Source organism: Erythrolamprus reginae, chromosome 1 (genome assembly GCF_031021105.1).
Source record: "Erythrolamprus reginae isolate rEryReg1 chromosome 1, rEryReg1.hap1, whole genome shotgun sequence".
Taxonomy (NCBI): domain Eukaryota; kingdom Metazoa; phylum Chordata; class Lepidosauria; order Squamata; family Dipsadidae; genus Erythrolamprus; species Erythrolamprus reginae.
In genome coordinates this window covers 122715065-122727434 of record NC_091950.1, presented here as the reverse complement: position 1 = coordinate 122727434, position 12370 = coordinate 122715065, and the positions used below count along the sequence as shown (strand labels likewise).

The following is a 12370-nucleotide window of genomic DNA, read 5'->3' as shown; positions in this document are numbered from 1 at the left end:
TTAGGGTAATGAAATCTCTGCAAGAAAACAAACAAGCTCAGAGAGCATCAAGGACCTTTCACCAATAAAGAGGTTTTCCATTGATTTTTGCAGTAGCCCTTCTGCACATGTGCATAGCCCACCTCATCTCATTCTGTTGAGGATCACGCCTTGCTTGCCTATCCCATTTTGACTAATGGTAAAGATGACCTCTCACTCAGGCCTGTGTTGCTCTCAATATTTACTCAATATTTACTTCTCTGACCTTCCATCTCAAAGCCCAATCCCATAGGAAAGAAAATTCTGTTTAACAGCTAAAATGGGGAAAATGTAATTCTAGCTCAGCATTAAATACGTGGGGAGGGCTCTCTGATACAAAATATAAATGTTTTTTTTAAAAAAGAAAAGGAAAAACAGTATATTCATTTAAACATCATAATTAGACTTAATGTCATACAAAATGGAAGCAAATGGCTGGAAAAATTAAGTAAAGAATTAAGTAGAGAAAAATACTATTTTAATATGGTACATGAAAATAAAATACAACCATTTATTTTCTTTTGCTTATGGTATTCTATTATTTACATTATATCATATTTTTTCTTAAGTGAACATTTATATGATATAAATTCTAGAATAAGTCCACTGAAACCAATATTCTAAGTTTTAAGGAATCTATGGCTCAGTATGATTAAAAGCAATAGAGCACATCATTTGATGATACTACTTCTCAGGAAAAGGCAATAAGCCTCAGGCACACTATTATTTGATTACACAATTTCTTTGACAGGTTGAAAAGCTTAAAAGGTAACTGAGAAATGAGCAAGATTTCATTTTCTCAGGGAAAAGGTTCATTTCCTTGTTTGAAAGGCCATCACCATGTCATTTTTCCAATGCTTAAAAATCCCCTTCATTTATTATTTGAAGCCTGGCTAGAAGATTTTTGTTCTTATCTTTTCATCTAAAAGATTTCTAGCCAGTTACAGTTGAAGGGTTGTTGTTTTTTTCCACAATACACAAAATTATTTCCAAGTGTTAATGGTTTTTTGTCAGTTTTATAATATTTATCTGCATATTTGGGAAAATCTATAATATTACATTTATTTTTCCTATATCCCTCTTTTATAACTAGATTTTTATAAAGAATTAAATCCAAAGTTCACATTCTTTATTTAGAAGAGTTCGTTTGAATCTCCTGGGAGGAAAGAGGGCCTCCACCCTCCCTGTGGTTTCCCCAATCGCACGCATTATTTGCTTTTACATTGATTCCTATGGAAAAAATTGCTTCTTCTTACAAACATTTCTACTTAAAAACCTGGTCACGGAATGAATTAAATTCATAAGTGGAGGTACCACTGTATATAGAATAGACTATTCTAGATTATTATTATTATTATTATTATTATTATTATTATTATTATTATTATTATTATTTATTGGATTTGTATACCGCCCCTCTCCGTGGACTCAGGGCAGCTAACAACAGTGATAAAAACAGAATGTAAAAATCCAATACTAAAACAGCTAAAAACCCTTGTTATAAAACCAATCATAGATACAAACATACCATGCATAAATTGTAGAAGCCTAGGGGGAAAGAATATCTTAGTTCCCCTATGCCTGACGGCAGAGATGGATTTTAAGGAGCTTACGAAAGGCAAGGAGGGAGGGGGCTATTCTAATCTCTGGGAGGAGTTGGTTCCAGAGGGCCGGGGCCGCCACAGAGAAGGCTCTTCCCCTGAGCCCCGCCAACCAACATTGTTTAGTTGACGGGACCCGGAGAAGGCCCACTCTGTGGGACCTAACTGGTCACTGGGATTCGTGCGGCAGAAGGCGGTCCCGGAGATAATCTAGAATATTAAAATCATAGGGCTGAAAGGTGCTTCAAGTTCTTCTAGTCCAACTCCCTGCCCAAGATAGGAGTCATTACAGAGAAAAGGTTGACTAATCTTTTCTTGAAAACCTCCAGTGATGGAGAACCCACATCTCTTTTAGGCAACCCGATCCACTGATTAAGTGTTCTCACTGTCAGGAAATTTCTTCTTAGTTCCAAGTTGGATCTTTCTTTCACTAGCTTCCATCCTTTACTTCTTCTCCTACCTTCAGATGATCTGAAGAGTAAGTCAACTCCATCTTACCTATGACAGTACCTCAAGTACAAAAAGACAACTATCACATCACACCTAAACCTTCTTTCCATTGGGCTAACCATACCAAGTTTCTTTAACTGTACAATTTAGGCTTCAGACCCCTTATCAATTTTGTTGCTCTTCTCTGCACTCCTTCTAGGGTCTCGGCATCTTTTTGTATCTTGGTGACTAGAATTGGACACAATATTGCAAGTGTGGCATCAGTAGTACAGTATAAAGCGGTACTATCACTTGTGTGAGGTAGCCTAGCACTGCATTGGTCTTTTTGCTAGTTGCAGCATATTCCAGTGGTAGTCCACTACAACACCTAGATCCCTCTCACAGTTACTACTGCTGAAACAGGGACTTCTTATTTTATACCTATGTCTTTCATTTCCCCCCTCTAAGGATTCATTTATATCTACTATTTAGGATAATTATTGGCACTTGGATCCTCAGAAGTCAAACTTAGATATAAAAATAATTGCAAAGGCTGTTGACAAAACAAGAATATTTGAACAAGACCATTCTGCCACATGAATCAGTCACTATATATTGTAACCTATTTTAACCACTTTCTATAATATAGTATGCATAAAATGAAATATTCTAAATCCTACCTTTTTAAAAAAAAAATCATTGATTTGGGAAACATACCAGAATATATTAGAAGAAAATTATAGCCTAACACATCCAGAGGGCCCCAAGTTAGTAAAAGTCTACATCTGAGTTCTCATATCCCCGATTCCAGACAAATAGCCATCCAGGTCAAAAAGTCATTGCTTGCCTAAAAGCAAGACTTCTTTATTTTAAGCAGTGTAGTAAACTCTAAATCAAAGTACTGAACTGAAAAGATATACATTCCCACTGAAAAGGAATGACATACAACTTGATCCATAAATACAGTGGAGGGAAGGTTCTGAGACAAAGCTGTTTGTCAAATGACAAACTGTAGCGGCCATGCTTTTATCTCCATTTACAATCAATTTGGAATAAAAATACTACATTCTGGATGCTAATCAGAAAGTAAAGAATCATATGAAGCTTGTTGTTAAAAAAACAAATGTATGGAAAAAAAATTAGAACTACTCCCACTAAAAGCAGTTCTAAACAGATATTACCAGACTTAAATATGTGTAAATTTATTTTTAGCATATGTTACATGATGGTAAAAAAAAAACCCTTACTTTAAATAGATGCCCCAATGTACAGTATTCAGAATAAGCAGGTTTCTGAAGTCTGTAACCTTAACCTACAAATATCTGACATACATCTGCAGAAATTAAAATTAGATAAACTAGTTCTAGTTGTTTTCGTATTAGTAGTCTACAAACTACAAAGTTTACCCATTTCAATATATTGTATTTAACAGCAGAACGTAGTATCTAGTAATTGAGGCAGTAAGCAATACATTTTTAAAATAATCATGTGAATTAGATGTGTATTAGCATTCATTGAAATCATATACTGATATTCTACATGCAAATTAAAGCCAATTACTGCCATTAATGCAATTAAGAACTGTGCAAGTGGCTTTTCAGAGTAATTTGCAAGAACAGTTGAAGTGGGGGGCCAATCCAAACTACAGTCCTGGGGATTGATTGATTGATTATTTCATGTTTCTAAACCATCCATTTCCCTCAGAGACCTTACATTTCCTACCCAGAGGCATAAATGGTGATCCTATTGCAGACTGACCTCCCTTATTTCCTATTTCACTATTTCCTGTCAGTAGTGGTAAAAAAAAAAGTCTCCTATAAATTCCTAACAACATCCTACCTGTCAATGACTACTTCAGCTTCAACCACAATAATACACGAGCACACAATATATACAAACTCAAAGTAAACCACTCCAAATTTGATGGCAGAAAATACCGGACTCCATTGTACATCAAACCCCCATAGCTTCAGCCTTAAACTATCTACCATGGACTTCACCCCATTTGTAAGATGTCTGTAAGGGGCAAGCATAAGCACCTCAGCGTGCCTACTGTCCCTGTCCTACTGTCCCCATTTATTTGTATTTACTGTATTCATATTCATATTTATACGTATACTGTTATCTAGACCAGTGTTTCCCAAGCTTGGCAACTTGAAGATATTTGGACTTCAACTCCCAGAATTCCCCAGCCAGCGAATGCTGGCTGGGGAATTCTGGGAGTTGAAGTCCAAATATCTTCAAGTTGCCAAGCTTGGGAAACACTGATTTAGACAAACTAAATCTTGACAAACTAAATAAAACTAAATAAAAAAACCAAAAACATTGCAATTCCAAACAAGAAACTGTTGTTTACCCTTTACTTTGATGTAGTGTTTAATTTATTTCTCAATTTAGTGGAACTTTGTTTTCTATAGAAAATTATCTGCAATATTTTTATTCACTTCACTATGTGTCTTTTTAGGAAGGAAGAAGCAATATACAAAAGGTGAAACAAGATTTTCAGGAGATGTGATTATCTTTTTCTATGAGTGGTAAGCATGAAGTTTTATTTACACAAGTACATGGACATCAATTTACTGCTGTCATAAACTATATTCTTCTAAATATATAATGTCTTTTAACAGAAAGGCCTAGTTTGTTTCTAAAGAATACCCATGGGAGAAGGAACTATTCACCAACCATTTTAATTAAATTGATTAAAAATCACAATTCTTACCTGATTCATTTACATCTAATTTGCAGGACAAAAGCAGCAACATGACTTCATATCTTTCTCATTACCTATATTGTTAACAAGGAATGAAAGAAAAAGTTTTCTGTTATACTTAAATATAATATTGGACTTTTCATTATACTCACTGTTCCAAAATGATAAATACACACAGGACATTTGAGAACATCCAACTTATATAGTAACACAGTCAGAGCCACCGCAAGGTTCATTGGATTTTCAATGGCTGGATGCCAAGGCTTTATAATCAGTGGAGCACATCTGGAAAAGGAAAATTCAAAAGCAAGATACCCAAGGGGGTGGGAACAAATGCTTGATTATATATGAATGTATCCAAGGGTAACAAGGACCAAGTCTGTACAAGTAGAAGTAATTCTATAACTAGTCGACCTGCTAATTGGGGTAACAGATTGCTAAGAACACTACACATAAAATATATATTTAGATAAGATATGATTCTTGTTGATTTTCCCATCTAATATAACTATCATTTTTATGGACTCATCAAAAGTAAGATTTTCTGAGGAACTAAATTCTGTAAATTAAACAAATAACTGAATATTAGATAATATTACATATCTTAATCGTTTTAGGGACTATATAAATGAATAGTTCCATTTAAGACCTAGAAAATTAACTCAAATCTAAAGGTGTTTGTAAATAAACATATAGTTAATACAAGAAGAAACATTACTTTTCCTCTATTAAAATACTGATTAACTAAATGGCAGGAATTATAAAAATAACTGAATTTCAAAGAAAAATGTGGTGTAATCTGGTTACATCAACTTTAGGCCAATGAACCATGGAATCAAATTCAAAACTAAACTTTTACAAATAATTTCTGAAGAACTTTATCATGTTTTATAAAATAATATGTGTTTATGCACATACACACATACTCACAAAGAGAGAGAGAGAGTTGCAGCTCTCATGAAAATTTTCAGTTTTCAGAAGCATAACTAGAAATGCATTTTCCTTCCAGTGAAAGAATAACTGCCTTTCCTTACACATAGGTTTTTAGTCTATTGCTTTAGAATAGGACTCACAGCATCATGGTGGCATCATATCTGGCCTGTGGGCCGTGAGTTTGATATCCCTGCTTTAGAATCATGATTTTCCAGAGCACATACCAAGACTAAAATATAACAGAAGAATATTCAAGGCGTCTGAGTTTATGATCTAGATCAGGGGTATCAAACTTGTAGCCTGTGGATGCATCACACATTGGCCACAAGCACAAATGCATCATGCATTGGCCACGAGCATAGCTGGTTTACCGAAGGGGGGGGGGAGTCACGATACATCACATGATGATGCTGTGACGACATGAGTTTGACACCTCTGATCTAGATAATCCTCAACATAAGCAGAAGGGTGAGAACTGGCATTAAGTGATCATGGAAATTTAAGAGACACCAGTGACCATCAGCTAAATTTTGTTTATTTGTACCCTAAGAGAAATATAGTATAGCATAATGGAAAATGAAATTCTTTTAAAACTGAATTTGTTAATGGAAAAGACTTGAGAACTGTGAATGTGAGCTTAATAGATGGAAATTAAAACTACACAAGAATTGTATGGCTTTAAAAACTTAATTCACATAAATAAAAGTAAAGATAATGAACAATATACACTGTTCAAAAAAATAAAGGGTGCACTTAAACAACACAATATAACTCCAAATAAATCAAACTTCTGTGAAATCAAACTGTCCACTTAGGAAGCAACACTGACAATGAATTCCACATGCTGTTGTGCACTTTCAACTTTGTACAGAACAAAGTATTCATTGAAAATATTTCATTCATTCAGATCTAGGATGGGTTATTTGAGTGTTCCCTTTATTTTTTTGAGGAGTAAATTTAAAAGAGGGATGGTGTCCCACGGTGTCTGTCTATCAGGAAAAACTTGATTTCCACTTCCATACCTAAAAGACACATCTGCCCCTCATTAGGGAACTTATTTTCATTTTTATTTTCTAAAGTTAATACGAATTATTATCTAGTAATCTCATCGCATTATGATGAAGCTGCTATTCTACTTCTTGGCAATCTATTTATATCCACTTTACAACTTAATACAACCCATCTCATTTTCTAATTGTCTCTTCATCTTCTCTCCTCTCCTGTGTCTCATCATTTCAACTACATCTTGAAATAAATGAGCCCACAGCAGTGGTGAAATCTACTTACCTTCCCTACCTGTTCAGAAGTGCGAGTTTTACATACGTGTGCTTTGTGTTTTGCTGGTGCCCTTTGCACACACCAGTCATACATGCTTTTCACCTTCTATGCATGTGCATGTATAGAGGGTTAAAAAAAATGCCGGTGTCCGGGCGGGTTGGCAGAGCCTTGTGCGGCTGCTGCTGCCAGTTCTTCGAACCACTATCAACCACCACTACCAGCATACCCGAACTGGGCAGAATTGGTAGCATTTTACTCCTGGCCCACACTTAATTCTATTCGGGATTCTATTCAAAATGCCCCATCCTTTTTCTGGGAAGTTTATAACCTTGGCTGTATTTCCAATCGACCCCACTGCATCCTTCGCTACACAATCATTCTCATGCAAAATCATTCAGAACACTGGTGCAAAACATTTGAACTAGACTTATGTACTGAATAATGAATGCAGCACTTACTGCAGCCTAGCCACTCGTACATTAGAGAAACAGATCATATTTAAATATGAATATAAATAATTTCAAGGATAAGCAGGAATTGCACAATTCCACTAATTCCACAGTAACAGACTAAAATCAAATGGAAGATATTCAGGTCTACGGATAAAACAAATTTAAATTTATTTTATTTATTTATTTATTTTCAAAAGCTACTGCAAAGCTTTCAGTGTATGTGCTTATACTAGGTAAAGCAGGTTCTGGTTAATTATTTACAAAGAATAGTTATGAAACTCTCTAAATAAGTGTGTTTAAATACTTTATATTCCATTAAATTATTTTCTTTTTAAAGGGAAATAAATTGAGATTATAATGTCTCTACTTTTATCTGAAATAAACATAAATGCTGAAAGGTATGCTTTAGATAAGAAATGTTTCTATGTTTCCAATTTAATTCAGTATCATGGAAAAGAAAAAGTTAAAAAAAAGATACATTGCTGAACTATAAGCCATATTTCGCTAGTTTGTATTCTGCAAACTATTTACAAGTCACAAGTTGTAGTTATTAGACATATTCATTTAAAAATACAGTATTCTAAAAAATAATTACACGTGTCTAATTATAAATACAGTATTTATAAAGCCACCTAGAAGAGTCAGTAGTAATAATAAATGATATTTTGTCAGATAACAATGTTATTATTCATTTTTCCCACAAGATGGCACCCTGGTCCCATTCTTTCTTTCTCAAATTAAACTAATCAGGATTTTACAGTATACTATGTGGGTGCATTTTAGCTATTTGTACTTCTGAATTTGGTGAACTATCATTTTAAATGTCCCTGAAATACATATGCCTTATCTATGTAACCAAAGTAATTATTGCCAAATTATCAGAAAATCTTTTTTTAAAGATTTCCACAGAAGATGATAGGTACCTCACGAATATGTTTCTTAAGCCTTCATGTTCATGGTGTGTAATTTCCTCAGGGGAAAAAGCAACACTGCAGAATAAGAGTTTAAATTTGGTAGTGTCTATGTACCTAACTAACCTTTCTACCTTTCTAGGCCAAACCCTGTTATATTCCACTCCATCACATGGTATATGAATGTCTTTTAAAATAAATGGAGTATTCTTATAAATGAGCAGTGACACTACCTACCCACTAATATGTATTCCATAATATTGCACACATAAAACAAATACAGTAATGACTAATAGCATCTTAGCGTTAAACCTCTATGTTTTATAGTATGTTGTGACTGTAATATTGTGTTTTTTAATACTATAATCACTTGTTGGCCTGATTTTCACATTACAGGTATGTTAAACCTGACAGGTCAGCTTACGTAAAGCATTAAGTTACAATGGATGGATTCATACTAACTTAAGAAACTACGCCTGTATTATGACAATCCATTGTGTACTGTTCTTTGCCCTTCACAAGCTTATAAAATCATTCCAATACAATGTGAACACTTTAAGCATTTTTTTTTTCAGATTAGGCTCTTAAATTCATACTCTAAAAAAAAAAATCTTATGAGAAAGGAATTGTGCAAACTGCTTATAAAACCAAGTCTAGATAGTCTCCTGTTAAATTGAAAGATGATCCATTGAACAAAGGAGTTCACCATGCTTGGGTTTCATACAGAGGTGATTGGTTGCTAGGAGGGGTGCCTTCAATAGAATCTTTGCATTTTTGCCCAGTTAGCTACCTCAAGAACTTGCTGTAGCCTTGCTCAATTTTTTTTAGTTGACTTTTTGAAGGTCTTGGCATATTCAGGTTTCTTCTCGGGGTAAGTTTCAGAGATTTCTGGCGATGTTTCGATGAGGTCCCACTCGTCATCTTCAGGCTGGTGTTTTTGTCCTTGTGCTTGGTGCGAGCACAAGGACAAAATACAATGACAAAAGCACCAGCCTGAAGATGATGAGTGGGACCTCATCGAAACGTCGCCAGAAATCTCTGAAACCTACACAGGAAGAAACCCGAATATGCCAAGACCTTCATGCCTGTACCCGTGAAAATCTACGAAAACAAATACACACACACACACACACACACACACATAAAACCTTACAGAGACTTCTATAAAAAGCAGTTTGTGTGTCCCTGTATACAGATATTAAATTATTTTAAAATGTCATCAGATTTCACTTCTTTCACAACATTTCTATACAACAACTCTAAGTGGTGCTGCCTACAGAGAACCTCAAGCAAGCAATCTGAGAGTACAAACAAATAAAATACTGTAATCGGAAACAATAGGCACTTTTGCGTCCATTAAGCCTCAAAACCCCTAAGGCTTTTTTAAAAAGAAATGTTTAAGTAGTTTTCTACAAGTCAAACTTTATATATGGCAAGAAACATATGCAGAATTATAAATACACAAAATTTGCTAAGAATAGTGAAAGGAATGAGAACAAGCTTTGGCCATAAACTTTTTACCACCAACACATTTTTTAACTTTGAGACTCACAATATTATACATGGTATAAATGGAATAACATCACCACTAAGAATCAGATGAATTACATATTAACAAGAGTGAAATGAAGATTCAGAATCTTGATGCAAAAATTATCCCCAATGGTATTTAAGACATGACAACTCTAAATATTAACAGAAAAAGACCAAATAAAAACTATGAATTAATTAAGATAGCCAAACTTAAACAAAAAGTAGTAGACCAGTGATGGTGAACCTTTTTTTTTATTTGCATGCCAAAAGGGGGTATATGGGTATGCTAGCATGCGTGCGTGTGTCCACATCCCTTTCCCCCCCCCCCCACATGCATGTGCATTCCCACGCTGCTCCTGCACACAATCTCCCTAGTCCTCATGCATGTGCACAGGCCTCACTGAAGCCTGGGACAGTGGAAAAAATGGCCAAATGGGCAAACCGGAAGTTCAGAAAAACAGACTTTTCATTTTCCTGTTGTACTGTTTTTTGTACTCCAGAGGGTTCAGGGAAGCTGCCTGAAACCCCAAAGTGCGAAAAACAGCATAAAGGGCAAACCATAAGTGCATTTTCTGAACTTCTGGTTTGTCCGTTGGGCTGCTTTTTGCACTCTGGTGCTTCAGAAAGTTTTCCTGAAACCTTCGGAGTGCAAAAAACAGCACATAACGTCATGCGTGCCCTCAGATATGGCTCCGTGTCCACCTGTGGCATGTGTGACATAGGTTCCCCATCACAGTAGTAGACAAATTACAATCAAGACAACATCTACAATTACAATGTGGAGACAACATTTAGCCTACTGTCATCAAAGGTGGGAAATGTAGAGGATGAACTACCCTGCTTAACACTGCAGAACTATGCAGAAAAAGAAAAAGTGGAAAGAGACAAGAATGGGACCAAACAAACTGCATGATGGTGTGAAGAGATTATAGAAGCAGTAAAGTTAAAAAGAATTATACAAATGTTGGATAAAATCATGGGGAAAAGAAGATTATATAAACAATAGATTACATTGCAGAGATACCAGTAGGATGATCAAGAAAGCAAAACAAATTTTCTGGCAATGCTTCAGAAAATTATTAGCAGATGATGAGAAATCAGCCTGCAGAATGTTTTTCAAAGTAGTCAATGGTATATAGAAAAGAGAGGATAATTAGAACCCCACAGAAATAATCAATATCAAGAGGAGAAGGCCACTAATAAAACCATCAAAAGCAATAGAAAGGTGGAGGGAAGACTACAAAAAGCTCAAAAAGTGTATGTGTATGTAATAATGGAAAGTATATATATGTTAAATTTGTTAAATTTGTACTTGAGAAGGTGAAGAAAAATAAAAATATTTTTTGGGGGGAAAAGCTCCTCAATCTAGGAGATACCTAGAAGAAGCAACACAAACCTCAAAGTAACAGTGCTAGGGCCAGAAATTCTGATTGAAGAAGTAGTGAGACTTATTAAAAAATTAAAAAGTCACCCAAATATAAAGCAGCAGGAACACATGGACTACCAACAGAAAAAAAAATCAACCAGCAGATAGCTACATAGAATTTTTAACACAGCATGGACACAACTAGCTGTACCTACCAAGTGGCAATTAGCAATAATATCACTGGAAAAACAAAGGGAGTAAACAAAAATGCACACAATATAGAGGCACCTCACTCCTGAGCCATTAGGAAAAATGTCAGAGACAAATGTTCAGACATAGACGAGATTAAGACTACTTATAAAACCTCAATGAGCAGAAAAGCAGATGGATTTAAGAAGAAGGAAAAGCTGCACAGATACAATTTTTGTGCTTAAACAATTAATAGAATATCGAATGCAATAAGAATCTGCCACATTTGTAGACCAAGAGAAAGCATTTGATAAGGTTGATAGGAAATTGCTAGGGCAAACATTGATGCAATGTGGAGTAAGGAAAATTTTATTAGATTATGCAATATGGTGATTGCAGAACCTAGAACAAACCAAGGAATGTCAGAACCCTTCACAGTAACATTCAGAGTAAAACAATATGTACTATTATCAGTATTGCTTATCACCTGCACTGACCACATAAAAAAAGAAGCCAAACTCAAAAATGAAAATAATATCACAAAGTACTCTATGCAGACTATCAGGTAATGATAGCAAGTACAGTACAGCTAAAAAAACTGCAACAGCATCTTATAGTCATGAACCAAGAATGCAAGACACATAACATGAGAATCAGCAAAGAGAAAACAAGTAATGGCAATGGAGAAAAAAGTATACCTTAAATACAGTAATAGAGGGAACAAGTATAAAAGTTCAAATATCAAGGAACAACATTCACTGAAGATGGTAAAATGGACAAAGAAGATATTAACATACAATGCAGTTAGGCAAATCAAGTACAGTGGTACCTCTACCCAAGAATGCCTCTACTTAAGAACTTTTCTAGATAAGAACCAGATGATCAAGATTTTTTTGCCTCTTCTTAAGAACCATTTTCTACTTAAGAATCTGAGCCTGGAAAAATTTCCC

At 35.0% G+C, this 12370-nt stretch overlaps 1 protein-coding gene across 3 annotated transcripts in view; it reads right to left on the bottom strand.

Moving 5' to 3' along the window:
• Window positions 1-12370, bottom strand: part of STK33 (serine/threonine kinase 33) — a 63625-nt gene that overhangs the window by 47521 nt on the left and 3734 nt on the right. For all 3 annotated transcript variants that reach the window (XM_070763657.1, XM_070763665.1, XM_070763672.1), the window contains exon 2: window positions 4768-4832. The gene's annotated coding sequence lies outside the window, so the exon portion shown is untranslated. The remainder of the gene's footprint in view (window positions 1-4767; window positions 4833-12370) is intronic.